The 22,608-nt window shown below is 42.5% G+C and overlaps 1 protein-coding gene across 1 annotated transcript in view; it reads left to right on the top strand.

Annotated features, from left to right (window-relative positions):
• The first annotated feature begins 3,114 nt into the window (after window positions 1-3,114).
• LOC105691074 overlaps window positions 3,115-22,608 on the top strand; it is a 55,154-nt gene continuing 35,660 nt past the window's right edge. The window contains exon 1 of the mRNA XM_048657945.1: window positions 3,115-3,729. The gene's annotated coding sequence lies outside the window, so the exon portion shown is untranslated. The remainder of the gene's footprint in view (window positions 3,730-22,608) is intronic.

Below are 22,608 nucleotides of genomic sequence, written 5' to 3'. Positions count from 1 at the left end.
TGTCTTTCGAAAAATAAAAATCGCAAGAGCGAAGAATCAGGAATCGAAAAGTCCGATTCGAAACATTGATTTTTTCCTGACCTTGGGGTGAGAAATCGGAAAAGAAAAACCAGGATCTGAACTTTCGGAAATGACAGCTGTCCTTCGAGATTCACGACGATCATCAACGTCGTCGTCATCGCATGCACATCGCATCGGTTTCCAGATACTGCAGTAACGGCTGCAGTCAAGGCCAGTTGTACTACGCTGTTGGTTCTGTAGTTCCTCGGTTATTTACTTATTGTACATATTCGTACATTCTATATACCTGGCTATGTATCAGTTTATCGTGTGTACATATCCCCCTCCTCCCCCCCCCCCTCACTCGCCTCTCCGTACATTAATTCTGCATGATCGGTTTGAAAACTCTTGGTGCAGTTCGAAACGATGCATTATCTCCGAGCGAATCATTGAAAAAGTATCGGTAAATACTCGGGCCCCCCCCCCCCCCCCCTCCTCCTTCCTCACCACTGTACACGTGAATAGCACGTATGTACACAGCTTATGTATTACATGTACAATGTGTACATACGAGATATAGCGTTAGCAACGTGAAATGTGCGCATAGATCTCTACACACCGCGCATAATTGCGTAATGACGTTAGCCGCGAGGCTGCAGTTCCAGTTGCAGTTGCAGTTGCATTTGCAGTTGCATTTGCTAAGTCGAAGTTGCAGTATATTACGTACGTATACGTATCGTAGGTGAACGTGTACGGTACGTACCTTCTCTAGTGTTGGTTAAAATAAAATCACAAAGTTTCAACGTTCTAGCGCGAGGCGCGCGCGCGCGTGCGACTGGTCTAGTATTATTCAAAGCAATGATCTCACTGCTAATGCCCCTCAGATCTCAAGATCTAGGATCTAGAATCTAGGATCTAGAATCTAGTATCTACATCTCCCGATGTCCAGTCTTTGCTTTCGCACGCACGTTACTTTACCCACACATTCGTGAAACGAGATATCAGCACCTCGTGCCTCGATATCCGCACTTTCGCACACCCCGACGAAAATAATAATCACCAACGGATAACAATTTTATAATAACTGCGGGAACTTATTACCTCATGCGCACACGCAACAAAGCTGCTCCTCGCACCGGGCGAGAACAAAGCTCGAATCAAGGCCCTATAATAATGCCTAGGTACGTACGTACAGTGAAATGCAATTGAAACTCCTTCGAGGCAAACTTGGATGATCGGGGGGGGGGGGAGGTGTTGGGTGAAAAATCATCTATTTGACTTTCTTTCCTTCTCTTCAATTTATTCACCTCCGTCGCATCGAGTTTCGCATATTTCGCGATCGATCGCTCTAGTCCGTCCAGAAAATAAAAGAAGCGAAAAAAAAAAAAAATTGATGTACGTTATAATGAATACAGTTTGTAGAAAAAAAAAAAAAAAAATACGGAAAAAAAATAGACGGCCGCGCGATGGCGGGGTATCCTGAAGGATGAGTAAAGAAAATAGGAAGAAAAGAAGAAGATCGTGATATCTTTCTATGGACTCCTCGTACCGTATGTATATACCATACGCGTTCGTGCGTAGCGAGATGATGACGACGACGACGACGACGACGACGACGACGATGATGATGATGATGCGTGAGCGTGTGTATTATACCTGCATCACGCATACGGAGATGAATATCAACGTCTCCGCGGTGTATCGCATGTATCGTACAGTACGTAATAACTTGTACAGAACAAATTCAGGGCAGAAACAATATTTCGTGCGAGACCCTGAATAGGGTGGATGGTAACGCTCCCGTTTCTTTTACGCCTATAAATATGGGAATCGTAATGGCGGTGGGGTATTAATATTACCGTAGTGTTAGTATTGCCACCACCCTATATATACAAATCTACGGAGTAAGGCAGCAGATCTTCTCCCGTGATGATAATAATAAACAAAGAAGAGACGAGGGAAAGTTTAAACTTGATAGAAGAAGAGGAGAATTTTTTTTTTTTTTTTTTTTTTTTCTTCTCTTTCAAAGTCTACATACATGTATAATGTATACGTACATATATACATGTACCATATAGTGTGTATATATTATATAGATATACGTATATATATACTGAAAGGGTCTCAGTAAAACAAGTTCTGGCAGAACCGGTTTCGTTTTATCTTATTTGCTAACTTGGTCGTTTTATTTTATTTATTTTTATTTATTTTCTCCCCTCTTTTTTTCTACTCTCTTTCTTTCTCTCTTTCGTTTTTTTTTTTTTTTTTTTCGCTTCGTAATATTTTTTTCAGTTTCCTTGTTTTTATTTCAACAATTCTTTTTTTCTCTCATTGGTTCGCGTAGCTCCAGCTTCGGTTGTTCTTCTTCTCATTCTTCTTTATACTTCGATCTTCTTTCTCTTACCATTTTCCCTCGGAGTTACCCTCGGGGTATACGCGGAGCCTCCGTCCTCGTCTTGATCTTCGTATTGGTAACCAACGACGACGACGACGGTTTTTCCTCTCTCTTCTTCGCGTCGCAGGTTCGAAACTCCGGTTATATTTATACCCCGACTCTCACTTGTCGTATGGTTTATATACAGCCGATATAAGAACACCTACCTACACCCATATCTGCCTCCTCTTCTTCTTCCTCTTCTTCTTTCTCCGCTTCTTTCTCTTCTTCTTTTCTTCTCCTACACAGAACACGAATTTCATATCGGAAGGGGGTGGGCAATGAGAAGGGAAGAGAAAAAAAAAGTCACCACTCTTCCCGAGAGTAAGACACACGTGCGATCGATATAATATTCTACAATTACGTTGTTTTTTTTTTTTTTTTTTTCTATTCTCATCATTTTTACTACCCGAATATGTTCGAAACTTTTTTCTTTATTCGTTCGTTTCTCTATCTTCGTCGCTTCTTCCACGATTTTTATTCATTATAATATACGTCTGTCGCTTCTGACCCCTCACAATTTGTCCCACCTTATACTTGATTCCTCTTTTAGTTTTTTCTGCGCTTCTTTTCTTTCAATTTATTTTCTCTTTACACAAGATCGGGTGTTTTTTTTTTCTTTCTTCTTTCCTCTCGTTTCTCTCGCTTTTCAACCACGTAAAATATTAACGTCGCGCGCAACGTGCAAAAATTCTTCTCAACAATTTTCAGAGCAGACCGGATCGCGTGGACCAATTGTGAAATTTTCTAATCATTCGGCCATTTTGTCCGTACAGTAAGAAAATGGTAAAATCGATCTTTCGATTGAATTACTGTAAATATGAATAGAGAGAGAGAGAGAGAGAGGAAAAAAAAAAAGAACGACAAGAAATTCATCTATCCGCGGCTATCTGCCAATATAAGCCTTTCTCTCGTCGTATGGTAATACCTACGTATACGTACGCGTGCACATAGGTATCGTGTACGTATACAGAGTCGGTTGGTTCGTTCGTTCGTTCGTTCGTTCGGTTGAGTTAGTTGGAAAACGTTCGTTCTTTTGCCGCGCTGCGGAGAGCCGAAGGCATATAATTTTCTCGGTGTTTTTATTGCAGGGTAACTTGTCTTCAGGTGAGCTGGTCCGGTCTCCCGGCGAAGAGGGGGAGGGAAAAGAGGGCGGCTGAACGGAGAGGGAAGAATCGGGGGAGCGTGGGCAAGGGGGAGGGAAAAGGCAGTCAGTCCGGTGTTGTGGCTCCGTTCGAAGCTAACCAACCAACCAACCTAAAGGCACGGCGACGCGGTGCAACGCAACGCGCAAGGTAAGGCAAGGTGAAGCAAAGCAAAAGCAAAAGCAAAAGCAAAAGCAAAAGCAAAAGCAGCGCCAACCCAACCGGCCCAACCGACCAACGAACAAGCGACGACGCAGGGAAGCTTAAGCGACCTGGCTGGCACCGGGCACGAGAGTACTACAGGCACAGCTAACGCGCAGTAGCTGGTTTTTCTCCCCCCCCCCCTCCCCCCCTCGTCCTCCACCCTCGTCCTCCCTGCTTCTTCATCTCCTTCTTCTTCTTCTTCTTCTTCTTCTTCATCTACGCTGCCTCATGACGCGCTCCGTCTTTTGCTCCTTTTGGACCCCTTCTTCGTCTCCTTCGTCCTCCTCTTCTTCTTCTTCTTCTTCTACTTCTTCTCGATACTCGCGCCGGCTTACCTCCGGACCTTTTCTACGCAAGGATTTTGACCCCCGCCACATACAGCGTATGCCCCGTACACCTTTCACCCTGTACCGATTTTTTTGACGAGCTTTTTTTACACCGTTCCCCTTTTTCCTCGTTTTTCTTCCTTTTCCTTCGTTGTTTTTTTTTTTTTGTTTTCTACATAGAATCGGCTGCCGATATCATCGCGTACGTTTCGCGTGAAGATTATAACGTGTTTCGAAATTTTCAAACTTATCGTATAGGTCGTTCGTTGTTGTTTTTCCGTCCTGTTTCAGTTTCAGTCTTCAATCTTATACTACTTACAATCTGACGAGATAACCCGAGTGAAATTATCTAATATGCGACCACAAAGGCTGTCCAGCTGCGGCCAATTATCTAAAGCGATATTGATATACGTTACGGAGCGTATGAACACTCACGAACACATTCGATCATCGTTGTACCAACACGCGTTTGAAATTATCTGAGAATCTATTCATCTTTTCATTTATCTATAGCGACCGAGTGTCTCACTCGGCGTAAGCGCTAGCTCGAGCTTACTGACTGTTCAGATAATTAGGCGATTGCCATTTTCCACCTCTTACTTCACTCGTATTCTGCACCTGCGTCAAATAATGACGTGTTTTGTATAATGTTGTACGTAATTGTTACAACCATTATATTATATTATCGCGTTGTGATATCCATTCTATTTCTGAATTCCGATGAAAAAATAATACCGTCGATATTTCGTTCATTTTTTGTACCCGTCGATTCGTTTGGCAAGAATTATTGTCATTTCCATCATCTATTCTATCGATTAAAATCAGGTCAAAATTACGCGCGTACTCCCATCAATGTATATCACTACGACGTTAAAAACTCCCTCATAACTTTACTAGGAAAAATTCACAGTAATAATAAATTTAACGATCCCACTCAATCGTCGACCGAATTGTTTGATGTATACTACTTATACGGATAATTTTTTTTTCTCCACGACGTGTACACGCCATAGGAATAAATTAACGACCGTTCACACCGCCGTGTTTTATATAGTATAATTATTTATTTATTCTTCCATTCATTCATTAGTTCGTCAAAGATTTACTCCTTTTTTTTTCTCTTCTTCTTCTTCTCTTTTTACCCCCATCGATTTTGTTTGTAATAAACCACTGTACGTATCGCATCGCGTCGGTTACATCGGCTGTACATTGCCAACGCGATGAACGTAAAATAAGTCGTATATATATGGATAATTAGTAAGTAAATAGATACGGTACATGGGTATTCGTACGTACGTACGTAGTACACACCACGAATCCGATTGCAAGTGCGCTTCCGTGGGTTCCGGATCCACGCAGAAAGAGGAAGAGAGACGAGGTGGAGAGAGAGAGAGAGAGAGGAACAAATGAGCTCATACTGTTGATCACTAATTACCCTAGCCACCGATTACATACAATTATCAGGTGCACAGTAGTTATGTGCATAGGTCTACACAAGGTATGGGTACATAGATACGTGTACATACATTATGTACAACACACATATATCTATGTATATTGTATATGTACTAAATCTAAACCTGTATCCACGTAGTTTCGTCTCTTTCTCTGTATCGCTCTTTCTCTCTATGGGTACGTGTTCTGGATTTACATGCACACCCGGTGCTTAGGTGTATATACGTATGCATAGGTTTACGCATGCACGTGTGTAAATGCATTTTACATATATATATATATATATACATATATATATATACGTGTATATTATATACATACGTGAAGCCAACGTGGATCGACCCGGAGGACAAGGTGAAACCGGTGTGTCCGACAGCATGACGCCAGTCGACGGGATATCTCGTCTCTTTGTCTCTCTCTCCTCCAGTTTTATCCCCCGCCTCCCTCCGGCTTCCCCTCATTTTTATCTCTTTTTCCTTCACTGTATTTATATGTACACGTATTTTTCCTTTTTCCTTTTTTTTCTCCTCAATTTCATTTCTATTTATTCATTTTTCGAATTCAACTCTCTCCACAGCCTTTTTATATCGTATCATTTTATACATCCTTTTTATTAATTCTTCCAGTTTAGTTTTTTTCTCCCCCCCGCCCCCCCCCCCAACCCTTTTTTTCATCGACACGAATTTTAGTTTCATAGACGAAACGGGGAGGAATGAAAAAATACGATGTCAACCAAAATTTGAAATTTTCATATCATCTTCGCCATTTCTGTTTCTCCATTCAACTTGAATGTATGGATTTCATCGCTTTCTTTCGAATCGGAGGGAAAACGAACGGAGACAAAAAAAGAGAAGGTAAATCGGAAAACTCGATCGAGAAGCGCGACGCGGGGTGAAAACAAGTAGGATATCATTTTCGCGCGGTCCTTGAAAAATTTTGAAACGAAAAGAGAAGAAAAAAAAAAAGACGACGACGACGACGACGGTTCGATTGATTTTCGCGAATGTCAACTCTTGCACCACTTTTCATCGTATATGAATTATATACCGAATCAAGGTATCCCAGAGTTTGCACGTAGCTTAGCTGCAACGCGCGCGCCAATTCTGCAGTCGCTCGATACGCTCGTTTGATTTCGTCATCGCGGATTATGACGCGCAGATATACACAAGGCATATAGGTATATATATATATATATATATGTTATACGTATTAAATTAGCGCGTACACACGTCTTATGGTGTTTGTACACGATGTTCAAACACCGATGTACCGCACGCGTGTACACACGTACAGATAGAGTAATCATAACGGGTAAAGTCGCGATAGCCGTAGAAATCAATTTATACCATCGGCATTAAAACAGTCGTACAACTGGATCGAACGTGAGCGGATAAAAAAAATTGAAGGAAACGAAGAGAAAAAAAAAAAAAGAGAAAGAATATCAGAACTGGAAAATATGGAGATAATTATTCCGATTTATTATCGTCGATCGATTTATGGATCTAAAGATACCGAAGGTTCGTCGTTATCTCCACATAATTTTGTTTTGTCGTAATTTTGTGATTTTCTTTTTTTTCTCTAATATCATTTTTGATTTCTTCTTATCGGGCCGAGTAAATTGAGACGGTGGCAGAAGAACGAGACACGTTTACGCGGTGGTTCTTCTCGTAAGTGTATATATATATATATATCTATATGATTCGGCGCAGTTTGATCAGCGGGCGTAGAACTCGTTGCGGAGGATCAGATCAAGGTGATACGAGATGACAACAAAGCTTCGTCTCACGTTGAGTGGAAGCGTCGTCCTCGTCGTCGTCGTTTTGAGTCTTGAGTCGCGAATCGCTAGTAGTAGTCGTAATAAGTAGCGGTAGCGACCCAGCCAACAAAAAAGTATCGAAAAATGAAGAGGAAACAAGAAAATGGAAAAAAACAAAACGGAGGGAAATAAAGGAGAGATTAACAAAAAAAAAAAAAAAAAAAACAGGAGGAGATAAAAGATGAAGACGCTTAAAACGACGCCTCTGCTACTACCACTTGCCTTCCTTCTTACCTTACAGCTTCTGCAGCTCACTCACTCAGCTGCTTACCACGTATTATAACCGTCCGAAGCGCCTCGTCCCGCAATTATTACGCCTAAGAGAAAAAGGAAGAAACGGAAGAAAAAACGAAAACGTTCCCTCGCATTTGTTCTTCAATTTTGCTTTTTTCTTCTTCATCTTTTTTTCCCTTCACTCCTTCTTTCTGATCATTTTCACAAATCTCTTTGGCAACTAACTCTTCGCGTCCGCTGTGACGCTATTACGCATATATATGTATATGTATATATCCGTGTAAGTCTAGAAAGAAAAACGAGATGAAAACGCTCCAACGATTACTTTCATTTTTACTTCTTTTTTTTTTATCTTTCTCTAGAATCACAAATTATGTACTCCGGTAAAAACGGAGGAACGAAAACAAAAAAATAAAAAACTAAAAAAAGGAAATGGAAATGGAAGTGCGTTCGAAGAAAAATTTTCACATCACGCGCGATTTTCAATTAAACGATGCAATTATATCGCTAATTTTGGTTTTTCGCCTTTTTTTCTTAATCAAATAAATTTCATCGATATCGGCGGATCACTCCGCCTCGGAGTCGGAGATGACTTTGGGAAAAAAAAAGAAAACCAAAAAACGAATACGTAGGAAGAAACGAAAAATTATCGAAGATCGAAGCGAAGGAGATAAAAAGGTCGACTACAAGAGATAGAGAAATAGTCGGTTTTTCAGCTGGAAAAAATCAAATTGCGAAGTATATAGTCGGTAGTTTTGTGTCGTTGACCCTGTTGAATGAACGACCGCTGAGGATATACAGGTATATTATATACGCGTATACATATTGTGTGAACACCAGGCGGTAGTGGCGGTGGTGGTGGTGGTGGTGGTGGTGAGTACTTGAGCTTTAAAGTCGAGGTGGAGAACTTTGTTGGCAAGGAACTGAACAAGGACCTCCTCAGCCACACTCAGCCGGGTCCTTCGCAGCAGCGGATCATTAACCAGGGTGAACCGCCAAATATTAAACTCGACAAATATATTATACCCATACCACGGTGAGTGTACCGCAAAACACATGTATATAAATGCATATACATATATATATACATATATATATATACGCATTGTACGTACGTCGTGATATTCCCGAGGTTCCAAAAAAAGGTAGAATTTTCTTTTAGTCCCAAGCAATTATAAATCCTCCCCCCCCCCCCCCCCCTCGCCCGAACGATTTCGATTTTTGTTATTTAGCTTTTCTTTTCGACGTAGAAAATGTATAAATGAAAAATTTCATTTTCAAAATGAATAGAATAACATTACACATATTCCAAGCGCGAGAGGTAGGTAACTGTGTGTGATGTTACGCGGGTATAATTAGCGTTTAGACAACGCGACGACGACGAGGAGCCAAATCGACGTGTCGAGACTTAGTTTAAGGCTTTGACAATTATGTGTAAGAGAGTTCGAATAGATACAGTGGCGACGATGAGCCGTTTAAGAATTTTCTCTTTTTTTCCCCCCCCCCCCCCCCCCCTCCCTCTCTCTCTCTATTCGTTTCTCTTTTCCTTCGTCCAACGATAAGAAACTAAATTATTATTATTTAAGCCGCATTTTTTTTTGACTAAATGCTTTCAGAGACGCGCATATATATGGGTATATAGATGCTATATATACGTGTGCATTAGCTAAGAGATTTTTCAAATAAAAGAAAATAAAAGAAACGGACACTTCATAATTCTTTGGACTCTCGCTGCACTTCATATTTTTTTTTTTTTTTTTTTCTTTGGTTTTGGCTTTTATTTTTTTTTTTTTCTTACTCTTTGAAGATATATTTCATTTAGTACGGATAACATATAATATTGTACAAGAACGGGGAGGAAACAAAAAAATAGAAAGAAAATCCAGGTACATACGTACAATGAGACATTTCACGTCAAACGGTTCACTTTTCTCAAAATTCACCACGTACTAATTTTTTTTTCAAATTCTCAATAATCAGTTTGTTTTTTTTTCTTCAAGTAATTTGTTATTTCAAAATGTGATGAAAAACGCGAACTTAAGCCAAAAGATAAAAAATCAAGGATACCTCGATGGGAAAAATTCGTAGCTCGATTTACTCGGGGGATTCGCGTTCCTGGGGTCGCGAGGGTTGTAGAAGTGGTCGAAGCATGGTTTCCGAGACCTCTCAAGACGTCGAAGAAGTTTCATCGAGTTCGAAAACTATTTTGAAAAATGTGGCCCGTTTGACCTGGAATGCCCCATATACATATCCGCTCGTAAGTCAAGACAATCTCGGACTGATTTCACTTCGTTTTATTGTTAGTTTATAAGATAGTTCGGAATATATCAAGCTTCACTTATATATTTCTTTTTACGATCGTTCGTTCGTTCGAGCGTGAACGAAATTACGCGCCAAAGTAATTATTACCCAATTATACAACCGACGGCAATTACTGTATAGGTATAGAAAATACACGTACACGTGTACAAATTAATACATACGTATATGTATGTATAACGTACCGCGCTCGTGTCTAAAGTGAAACAAACCTACATACGTACAGATATTTATTGGAATTATGGGACATTACGAAATTTCGCAGAAAACGAGCATAAGGATTTCACGATATCACCGCGATTTTTTTCTCTCTTCTTTTTTTCTCTCGTTTTTCGCGAATGAATCTTTACTGTCAAAAAAAAAATGAAAGGTGCAACGCGAAAGAATCGAGAAAATAAAATCGCGTGTTACGTGATATTTGGACTAGACTCTCTTCTTTTTTTTCCCTCTGCTTGAATTTTTGTCCCCCTCACTTTTGTTCCGTTTAATTATTACATTAGGTACAAAAGCCTCTGTACGTAACGTAGGTGTATCTGATCGGAGAAGAGCTTAAAATATGCCGTTTTACGGTTAAAACAAAAAAAAAAAAAAAAAATTAAAGGAAAAAAAGAAACTCGAATAAAACAAATTGAAATAAAAGTGAATTCAGAACCTGCGGACACCTGGGATGCGCGCATTGCGTGACGTGACAGAACGCCGCTACTTGTGTCCTCCGTACTGTACGAATGAAAAAGGAAAAGCTCGGGGTGGTCAATTCGGCCTGTGCTAGCGCGCGAGCGGCTGAAATAATGAAAGAATGAACAAAAAAAAATCGAAAGAAGAGAATTCAAAAAAGCAAGCAAGAAGAGCAACGCGGAGAACCGAAACACGCAATTTCCGGGCAAACGAATTGAACATGATATCGTAGGTGTAACTATACTATGAAAAATAATAGAATGGCTCGCCAGATACGATGGGCGTGTACATCGATTGAATCGTCATCCAGAATTGAAATAAGTAAGGCAATAGAAAAGTAGAATTCAGAAGAAGAAAAAAAAAAAAAAAAAAAAAGAAACAATTAACGAACGAAAATATCGTGGAACGGAATAAAACGTAGAGAAAGGGGTTGAAACCCCGATGAAAGGAACGGAAGTATCGAAAATAATACGGCGATATGGAGAAAAAAGAGAAGGAACCAAATATAATAAAAAACGATCGTCGAAAATAATTTTTCAGGAGAATGAAAACGATGGTATCATTAGAGGTATTCTATGCGCAGCTCGTATCGTTTCGGATCTAAACTGACGGGCGGATCAGATATACTATAAAGTTTTGGCGATTTAATGTTCAATTCCTTTTTTCCTCTCTTTAATCCTTTTCATTTTATTTTCAATTTTGTTGGTGGGTTTCAATAATTTTTTTTTTTTTTTTTTTTTTTACGGTGAGATTCGTCGGCGCAGATAGTATGGGGTGTACGTACACCGGGGGAAAATATAATTGTGAGCAACGTAGGGGGTTGACGGTATCAAGTATCAAGTATCGTGCAGGTAATTTAGAACGACCTATTACATACCGCATACCGTAGCTGCTTTTGTGCCCGATGGGAAACTAACGTAATTCAACAAAGATCAGATCAGATCCGATCCGATCGCTACCGATTTAATGCCAATTAGTGGAAAAAGGTTTGTAAGGCGGACAAATTGTAACAAATTACGATATCGCTGTACATACGTACACCCGAAGTTTAATTAAACAATACAACGTGTCGATCTCATTATTTTTTTGCCTCATCGGTTCTTCTTATTTTTCTACGTTCTTTTTTTTTTTTTCTCCCACATGCAAAAAATCTCTCCACCTGCTCCCGCTGCCGATGATGATGCGAAACGCGCAGTTTGTCGATACCGATTTATTTGATATTTTATTTTATTTTTTTTTTGCTTCGACGAAAGCTTTTTTTTTCTATTTTATCGTCCGGCGGTGTGTTCTGATTTTCGGTATACAGGTAAAATTATTCTTACGCGTATACGTACATATGTATGTGTTTAACGTACGTTCATGTGTGGGAAAAAAATTGATTCGCAAATTGCGAAAAACATCGCTAAAAACTTATACACTTGTACGCGATACATGGTGTGCTTTGGTGAAGGGGGAAAAAATATTTTTGAATCATTTCAAGGCCACCGATCATCGATATATATATATATATATATATGCCATTTCGGATCTTACCTTGAAATTCGCGAAATAAACGCGTTTACATAAAAAAAACTGCAAATCCGTCTTACGTATATTATATTGCGATCTTCACAGTTGCGTCACATCGCGCATCAATTTGCAACGAATCGAATTCTTTTTTTTTTTCCCCTTCTTTCGTCGTGTCTTTTTTTTTTGTTTTTTATGTTTTTTTTTTTTTTTTTTATTCAACATCTACTCTTACGTACGCAAATTTCGACGGTTTTCAAAGTTTGAGAGGGAAAAAAATAAAAAAAGAAACGGAAAAAACAAACTGACGAATTTCTTATCCCGTGGTTTACTCAAGTTTATGTACCGTACGTCGTGGTATAAATCTATTTACATTGGGATATAGGTACCCCCCCCCCCCTATCTGGATAGAGTTCGAGACACGCGCCTAGAATTATGATCTCGCCTCTGGCAGAGATCCAGAGAGCTGAGTTGGCATTTATCTGCAGCATTTTTAGTGCGGCGGGAGTCGCTCGCACTTTTCATAGAAACTCTTCTCCCGCATAACCGGCGTTGGTGGTGCGCCGCGACACGGTATAAGTGACGCGGTCTCTCCGTTGGGTGCGGACTTTGAGGGGAAAAAAAAAAAACGAATAAAAAAGAGAGAAAATTAAAACCGAAATAGTCGGAAAAGAATTGGGAAGAAGGAGTACGGAAAATGATGTGAAAATGAGCAAAAAAAAGGAGGAACAGAAATAGAAATGAGAATAACGCAGACGAGGAGATGAGAGAGAAGAGAGACGTGAGCGAAAGAGAAACGGATGGGAAGGGGGTGAGAGCTGCCCTTATAAACCAAGTATTACCCTATAGAGCGTTAAATTATGCGAGAGAAGTTTTTTACTACCGGGCGGTTCGCGGAAATCGCCCCTGGGTACCGGAAAATTCAGTCCCGGTTAAAAACCAGCTCTACCGCGCGCGCTGCTACGCTACGGGCTGCGGGCGTAAGTTGTAAGCCAGGAGTAGAAAAGGGTGCCCCTGTCTCGATCTGCACTTTATATAGCTCCAGATATAGAGGATTCGTAAATAAAACCAGAATCAAGGGGATTATTACCCGAAACTCCTTTCGAACAGAAAAGGAAGAATGGAAAAATTTAACATACAAAAACGAAGAACAAAAAATATCAACGAACGATCAAACCCATTGTCAGATTCTCCCCCCCCCCCCCCCCCTCCCCCTCCCCCTCCCCCTCCGCCGTCCCCTCCCACGCCTCTGTTTTTCCCAAATTTTTATAAAAAATAATTATACTCTCGCACATCGTTCGTTTTTCATCTTTCATGCAACGGTATTTATAGTCATCTAGGTACGTACGCGTCATATACACCGTATACGCGGTGTGCGGTGGATGAAAAAAAAAAAATTTCTTTCGTTTTTGTTTTTTTTTGGTCTCTTGTGTACGCGCGTCTTACCGATGGTTTGTCTTACGCTTCGTGTTTAAGAAAAATGGAGTGAGGAAGAGATGGAAAAAAATTGTGGGGCGGGGGGGGGGGGAAGGAGTTTCGGTGGCCCAATGATCCCCTTTTTTCGTACGAAGGGTTAAGAAACTTCTAGGGTTTTTTTTTTTTTCAACAAGGTATACAGTACTAATGTTGTTTTCTTTAATTTTTTTTTTCATATCGTCACCCGCATGACTATTTTTGGTGAGCAGTGCGTACCGTGAAAAAAATAGAAAAAAAAAACAAAAAAAAATTGAAGGTATAAGAAAGGAAGGAAAAAAATCGTTGTAGAGAAATAAAAAATAAATTTAAAGCCTCGACTCCGGGGTGCAACGTGAAATAAAACGAAAAAAAAAATGATCCTGTGTCTAGATAAGATTTTTGATACTTCGAATCGAGAATGATAGGGACGATGACGATGATTATTGTGATTATCGAGCGATAACGAAAGAAAGAGAGCTTTGTACGTAGTGAAATAATTAGGATTGGGCTTGCGGAGATGTTAGCGACCTTTAAACAGAAGAAACTTTATGGATTGCGTAACTCGGTGGACCGAACAGCTGACAGCTATACGACGGAGGCTGGTGGGGCCTCTCAGTCAGTTGTGGTCCCTATTTTCTTTCTTCATTTTAAACTTCTCATTCTCCTTCTCTTTTTTTTTTCCCCTCTCGAAAACTAATTATCATCCCATCAAATATAACTTAGGTTTGCTACCGTATTCTTAAGCCATCTCGGACGCCCATCTTTATTATTTCATGTTCCTCTTATTTTCTCGTTACTCGACCAGCAACGGCAGTAGCAGCTTCTCTTTTCTTCTCTTCGGCTTCTGATCCCCCCTACTCTCATTCTTCTTCTTCTTCTTCTTCTTCTTCTTCTCTGCCTCCTCCATCTTCTTCTTTACTGCTTCTGTTGCTGCCTGAGCTACGCGCTGCTTTTAATTGGACAACTATAGCCTCCTCGCGATCGTCGTTTTGGATTTTTAACTACCCAACTCTCGGCACCACGGGAGGGAGAAACGAAAAAAAAAAAACAAAAAAAACAAAAAAAAAAAAAAACAAACAAACGAGAGTCCCGCGGGGATAGAGACCGAAATTCGCGCGAAGCCGAGCCAACGAAATCGTAGAAGCGAAACGAACAATTTGCAAATCCAATAGGCCGAACTAGGAACGCTACTCGTAACAGTGCCGGAGTCTTTCCCCCAATCACCGTCGTCATCGCGATCATTATCCTCCGGCACTCGTCTTCGTGCTGCAAATGTGACGCTGTACATTCACCGACCAGTCACGCTGGTCCCTCTTCTCTTCGTTCTCTTTCTCTCATTTACTGTTTCCATCGCGAGCGCAAATGTTGCGCCGAGCGTATATACACCACGTTGGCTCTATAATATACACGGGGTACCGAGTATTGTGTTCATGTAGGAGAGACCAGTAACGCTGGTCTTTTTGTCCTCCTCCTCCTCCTCCTCCCTCTCCTCCCTCTCCTCCCTCTCCTCCTCATCTCTCTTCTGCTCCTCTCTTTCCATCCAACGCTTTTCACTCCGCAAACGTGACGCTATATTTAGACCAGTAAAGCTGGTCCCTCTTTCCTCTTTCCCTTTCTCCTCTCTCCTTCTTATCCTCATCTCTCGCTTCTTCTTCGGGGGTTTTTCGAAGCCGCATGCGTTGCAACGCACAGCGATCGCGGGCGGCTGCCAGCCTGGCTGGGCTGCTCTTCTGAGGGGCCCACGTGGCCCCCCTCCCCCCTCCAGCCCCCCTTTCCCTCCCTTCTCTTAAGAAAGGGACACCACAGTTCGTCACGCTTCTCTCTTCGTCTCTTTTTACTTTTTTCTTTTTTCTTTTTTTTTGTTTTATTCCACTCAACCCTTTTCCCCTCTCGAGCTCTCCGATCTGTTCTGTTGTTTGCAGGGCTTACAGGTCCGAATACTGTTGGTCATGTGGATGTGGGGAACCAGCGTAGTTCGTAATAAATTGATTCTTTTCTCCTCCTCCTCCTCCTTCATCTTCTTCTTCTTCTTCTGAGTTGTTTTTTTTTTTGTTGTTTTTTATTCTCTTCTTCTGTTACTCCACTTCCATCCACCCAGCCGATCATCATCGAGGTCACAAACATCAACGGTTGCGGTATCAAATCTGCCCCAGGAAACTAACCTATGCCTTACAAACGCAACGTCTTCGTCATCTTATCTGCGCGAGTTTCTTTTTCTTTTTTCATTTCTTTCTTCTTCTCCTTCTCCCTCTTCTTCTTCTTCTTCTTCGGGTTAAGGGAAACTAAAAATATGTACCAAACTACCGAAGAACGTGGTTATATCAATGCTCCGCGGAAAGAAAAAAAACAAAAAAAAAAAAAAAAAAAAAAAAAGAAGCACAAGAAGAAGAAGAAAATAGATGAAATAGTAAAAGTAGATTCGGATCAACTGGAACCCGCCCGTCTTGTGTCGGGGGCGTTATCGGTGCTGTCAGTTCGTCGTGGAACCGAAGTCGAAGTGACGAGTCTGACATACGCGGCGCGCAACGCTCAACTCGCGCGCTCCTTTTACACCGATTCACCACATCTCAACAAATTCAAATAACACATGTTACCCCCCATTCGTATTCGCTGGTACAGAGTGCACGTATAGATAGATAAGCCCAGATGCGTTTAACTTCGTTTCCCTAAGCCCGTGATGAAAATAAAAGTGGTCTTCAACTTTTTTCCGACCATACGGAAATGGTATCGAACGATTACAGTTTCTATGAACCGGCGTCGTTATTAGTGGAGAACTTGAGCGGGGGTGCGGGATTGCGTAGTACGCAAGGGTCATGCCACAGATAATGACACGGAGTCCTCACTATACGTATATATATATATATGAATACGTGACTCGGCCTCGTAAAGTAATTTTTCTCCGATACAAGACACGAGAATAGGAGAAGAATCGCCGTTGGACGAAAAACGAAAAAAAAAAAAACAAAAAAAAAAACAACCTAAAACCGTTGAAAAAATAAACAGCGAAACGCAAAAACTAACCCCACACTCTGGAAGGCTTACGAAAAGAAAAGAAAAGAAAAAACGAAGAAAAAAAAATATGCTACCGCACCGAGATCCTCCCGGTACAGTGTTGAAGAGGAGTCGGTCGGTTACTCCCAACAATATACAATATACGCAACTCTCGAAGACCTCGGTGCAGAGTATTAAAAATGAGAGCGCACCTGTACCGCACTCTATCCACCCGTACTGCGGTGCACGTCGTTTTTGTACGAGGTGTACGTACACAACGGGAGGTGCGAACTCGGTACGCGCTTACGCGTATCCCGTGTGTCCCGAGAGATTATGTAAACATAATCGCGCGTTTACCGGCGTAGCGTAATACGCGATCCGATGAAAGTGAGCTATCGAGAGTTTGCGATAGGCAAAAAAAAAAAAAAGGCGGAAAATCGCGAAACCGGAGCGGCTAGCGCGCTCTAGACTGCGGGGGTCGCTGAGGGGTGGCGGTCGACTCGGTACGACGACGTTGTTTCGCATCTCTTTGCCCCCCCCCCCCCTCCCCCCCGCCCCAACTCGATCCAATCCTCGAAATCGTCGGCTTCTTATTCCCTCCGTTATCCCGGAGGATCGGAGGACGTGTTCGTGTCACTGACCACTTCTGCGATCACGTATTACGCTCACGCTGTTACGACCGTGTGGAAAGAGTGCGCCGGGTGCAGTCGAGAGAGGAGTAGAAGGGCCGAGGGGAGGAGGAGGAGGAGGAGGGAAAGGAGGAGGAGGAGGAAGAGGAGGAGGAGGAGATATCGTAAACCGTAAACTTAGCGTACGATTATACGCATCGCGTAAACAAAATCGTAGACGTTCCAGCTAAAGAGAGTAACTCACTGACACGAGTGAGAGGGAGAAAAGGAGGAGGATAGGGGAGGGTGGTGTGACACTCGTATTATATCCATGTACTATACGTGTACATTGTACACGTATACACAGCATAGGAATCGTGAGACGGTGAGCGAAGATCGAAAGTCAGCGAGCGTGTCCATGTGGTAAGGAGTAAAAGAGAGACTCTCTCTCTTTCTCTCTCTCTCGACTCGAGTTAACTCGACTGCGCTCGGTCTTACGTTAGTCGGAGTCAGCTTCGCGAGGTGAAGTTCATTGGCTCCTCCGCGGGGACTCTGTTAAACCCGTAGAGAGGAGCGCGAGTTGCGAGCGGCCGAGGAACACGACGGACGACCCGCAACACCGTACCGTACGCACGACGGGGTCGTCGGGCACGCACCGCCCATACGTGTATGCGATCTTAATGTTTATACGCGTATTAACCGCGCGCCCGCTCGACCCGCTGCCAGCCAGCCAGCCAGCCTGCCCGACTCTTCCAGCCAGCCCAGCCCAGCCAGCCAGCCAGCCACCGGCAGCCGAAGGCTCGACATGTGCGTGTCCGTGTCCCGAGCCCGTGGGTCGCCTCGTATCCATCGCCCCATGTGTTGGGTAAGGGAGAGGAGTAGGCGCTCGCGAGAGTCGACCGTTCTCGGGACCCCGGGGACTCCGGTAGCCCAGCTGGACGAGGGATTCGCCTCGGCTGTTGTCTTCCTCGCCGCGCGATCGCCGAGATGAAGACGAAGCTCCGATCGTCGGATCGAAAAACGAGCCGTCGAAATATCCGAATGCGGCGAGCGGTGTCCAGATTTTGGCGTCCTCGGTACAACGATGAGAGCCGATAGCGATGGACAAAGAAACGACGAGGTATCGGCGGCAGCAGCGGTTGGAAAATCGCGGACTTAGCTGAGGTTCATCCTAGGCACGCTGTTGTATGGTAATACATGTTTATCTCTTCTCCGGAGAGAGGCGCGCGCGCGAGCTACCCGTTTCTTCATCTTCTCGTTCCGGTCACTCTTCCATCTCTCGAAGAGGTCGGATTGGTTTGTTTTGCCGTTATACTCGATGCAACGGTGCCCCCGAGAGGATCATACCTACGGTATAATTGCATCCTGCGCTTATTCTCCACCTTCCCAGTCAAGGAAACGAACGAGGAGAGAAACAAGCGGACTGCATATCGATAAAGCGACAATAATTTCTCAGATACACCGTTCCGCTTCTTACGTTGCAACGCACATGACGGGAGTGGGGGGGGGGGGACTCGGCGGGTCGTCGTCGTCGTCGTCACCTCAGCCACCCCTATTAGTTACAATAAGCCAATAAGTACGTAATAACGGATAATATAATAAAAGAGCAAAGGCTTGTTTAGTTGTACGTGACCGAGTAACAGAAGCACGCGCCACATTCAACGTCCAATTCTATCTCCTCAACTAGCCTTAACAACCATCGCCACATTCGGTTTACCACCACCACCACGACCACCACCACCACGACCACCAACACCGTCGTCGTCGTCGTCGTCGTCAACATCGTCATATCTTCATCATCGTGATCGTCATCGTCGTCGTAGTCGACATCGCCACTTGACATCGATGCGATGACATCCTAGTTGCGATCGACCGTTTCGCCGTCAACTCGTTGAAAAACAATCGTCAACCGATACGAGATAACGTCGAACGGTGGAGAGATACATTTCTATCTTTCGCGTCCCCGCATAGGTGTACCCTAAGATCGGTAGTACGACGACGAATGGGGAGGCACATGCCACAAGTGTAGTGTCTAGGCATGAATTTGTATCGAGTTACCGTACTCCTCACGGTGTACCATGCGATCGAGAATATTACGGATCGTACACCGATGACGGTGTACGTCATATGGGTTTAGGTTCCACCCAGCCCACCACCACCACCACCACCACCGCCACCACCACTGTTCGTGATTCTCTATGGTTGCATTTACTTTTCCATCTCATTCTGCCGCCGCCGCCTGTGAATCTGTTCGCTGCCGTTTCTCCCGGTTAACGACAAGGTCTAGGGTTTCCATAGGCGTTGGGTGACACGCCGCGTTCTACCTACTCCCTTTTTTGGCCACAATATCGACGACGACGACGACGACGACGACTAACTCAAAACACGGAATGTACGTACGTACGCACATATATAAGCGTGTGTACCCGGATGATATACGTACGAGGGAGGTTGGGACGGACACACGATCGCACGGTTATACGGTATAGATACCGCGTAGACCATCGTCGCCCGCCGATCATCGGTAACCCTCCCCCTTTATCCAGAGTTTCACAAGACTCGGATTTTCTATATGCTCTTTGTAAATTAATATACCTCCACGATGTACGCAACACGCCGCGGTGTAAGTCCACCGTACGCCTATCCGACTATTTTCGGTGTTGGAGAGAAAAACCGGGAAAAAAAAAAAAAAAAAACTATCCCCGTGACCACCGACACCGCAATTCTTATGTACATACATATATATCCCCATCCAACTTTATGCCATACGTCTTTTCTCAAAGGCGAAGTTTCTCCGTAAACAATTACAAAAAAAAAAAAAAAAACCACCGACGACAAAATTTCTACTCCGTCATCGATTGTTCAGATTTTCCCGTTTTCCGAATCATTCGAAGAAAAAAAAAAAAAAAAAAAAAAAAAAAAAAAAAAACTCGTAAACTCGCACGGCGTACTCCGTTCAACCCTTGCTCACGAAAAGCGTGCTGAGAAAGAGTAGGGGATACGAAATTGGAGAGATGGAGAGAGGAGGAAAAAAAATTTAAATAAAAAACAAAAACAAAGAAAAAAACAAAAAGGAGCGGGTTCGGAGGGGAAAAAAACCAGAAGGGTATAAAGAGAAGGATCGCGTGTCGTGAGGGCGGTTCGCGCGGCATGCATCCATGAGGCGAGGGCGGAGGGCGATTCTCGGTGACACACGCACGTCAACCGGTGCTCTTCTGGTCACGGTCAAAGCGTACGCGCTGCGGAACACGGGGATGAGGATACCTATATATATATATATATATATACGCGTACGTTATATATAGGTATACACTCACGTAACGTACGCGTTACATATATACCCAGTTTTCGACATGCTTCGATTGTCGCACTAACTATACATTAACTTATCGTACGCACAGGCTCTCTACGTTTTCAATGTCCATTTTCCGAAGGGTTTCATTATTTTGTTATTTTATTTTATTTTATTTTATTTTATTTTATTTTATTTTTTTTTTCTACTTCACCGAGCAAAAAGTCATTTTTTCGACGTTCCCATTTTATTCGGCGTGCGATTCTCTTTGTTTGTTCGTTTGTTTGTTTATTATTTTTTTTTTTTCTCCACTTTCGTTTCAATTCCGCGGAATTTGGTGAGCAATTACCAACTTCTTTTACCGAATTGAAATAAATAAAGCAGATAAAAGAGAAAGACGACCGACTACAGGTAAAACTCACGCGAAAAGAATGTCTTTCTTCTTATGTTCAGGTAGAGCTCACTTAGAATATGGGCGAAACTTCTCATACGACGACTGTCGTCCACTTTTCTTTGGGGGAGTGAAACGATATTAGCTGTAATTTTAAAGGAATGGTACACCCCGCCTACCTCAACTCCGCATTATATACGTACTACATTTTATCCGACCACATGTGTGTAACATCTGTGTACATATTTTGAATACATGTAAAGAATACGCGGGTATCTGAGTATATAATCTATGCCGACATGCCTACGAGGTTTGTCAAGACTTTATTTCTAATTTTATTCTCTTTTTGTACACTCTACTATAATCAAATGCGATGCAGCCCAGTCTTGACCTCGGGATACTTCGCTCCCAGCTTTGTTATATTTTTTTTTTTTTTTTCTATTTTGAGAATAGAAAATAAGTGAAGTGAAAAAAAAAAAAAAAAAAAAAATGAACTCGGATTCTCCACGTCGATTGTACCGATAAAAGGGATGATCGCGTCGTGAATATTTGACGATGTTTCCTCTCCTACTTTTCGCTTCTTCGTCACGAGCGTAACGAAGTTGGTTAGTTTCGATATCGATAACGTATTCAAGGGCGTTAATAAAATAGCTGTGTATTCCTATTACGATAGTAGAAACGTACGTTTTACCCGCAATCCAAAGTACAAGCGGCAACGACGAACTTTGTTCCCTCCGTTTCTCTCATCCCCTGTAATCAAATCGCACGTCCTCTTATAAATATGGATACACACCGTGGATACAACACACATCCTATTATTATACAACAGTGTAACGGGGTAGGTATAACTTTAAACAGTCGAACGCGAAGAGGAAACGCGCGCAAGATGGCGCGAATATAAATCTTTCACGATCTCTACCGCCCTAAAAGTAACGCGACGACACGGGGGCAGTTATATCCAACACCGAGGAGTTTGCGAAGCGAGTTCAATTTTCCTTTCGGATAAATATTAATTACCATAAACCCCCTTTTACCGCTACACAATACCAAAGTTCGGTAGATCCGTCTTCGCGTTGACAGATCATGATATATATATATATATATCCATCCCTTTATATGTACGGAAAACCTCCCGCTTCTTACTTCATTATATTCTTCAATTTTCTCTATTCTTCGGAACTCGGGTATAACGCTCCCCTCTTGAAAGGAGGAGGGTAAGAAAAAAAAAATTCGTTAATTAATTACCTGATTCATTCCGATGGTGTCCATATGGACACGCGGTGGTGCGCCACCGAGAACACCGTAAACGAATTAATTTCTTAACCCTAAATCCATCCGCGGTGATCGCTGTAATTTCCGAGGGGGTTGTTAAAACCACCGCCAATTCCTCAAATTAGAAGCGTGCTGCAGAATCTACTTATTTTCTAATAGCAACAGTTGCGTTTAATTTCACCATGACCTCACTCACCGCAATTCTAGTTTGTGATACTCCGACGCCGAGGGAGGCCGGGGGGAACGTTGAGGAATTTTTTTTTTTTTCTTTCTTTCTTTCTCTCTCTCTCGGTTTTTCTCTTCTCTTTTACCACGTTGCGGTTCGTAGACGGAAACATGGTGAAAAAATACCACAATTTTCACGGCATTATCGCACGTGCTGTTTAAATTCAAATTATAACGATCGAGAGAGGCGGTGGCGCGGAGGGGCGAGAGTGAAATGAAAATGAATCGTGGATCGTGGATCGTGCGGAGAAGAAGGGATG

Source organism: Athalia rosae, chromosome 7 (genome assembly GCF_917208135.1).
Source record: "Athalia rosae chromosome 7, iyAthRosa1.1, whole genome shotgun sequence".
Lineage (NCBI taxonomy): Eukaryota > Metazoa > Arthropoda > Insecta > Hymenoptera > Athaliidae > Athalia > Athalia rosae.
This window is presented reverse-complemented; position numbering and strand designations above follow the sequence as displayed.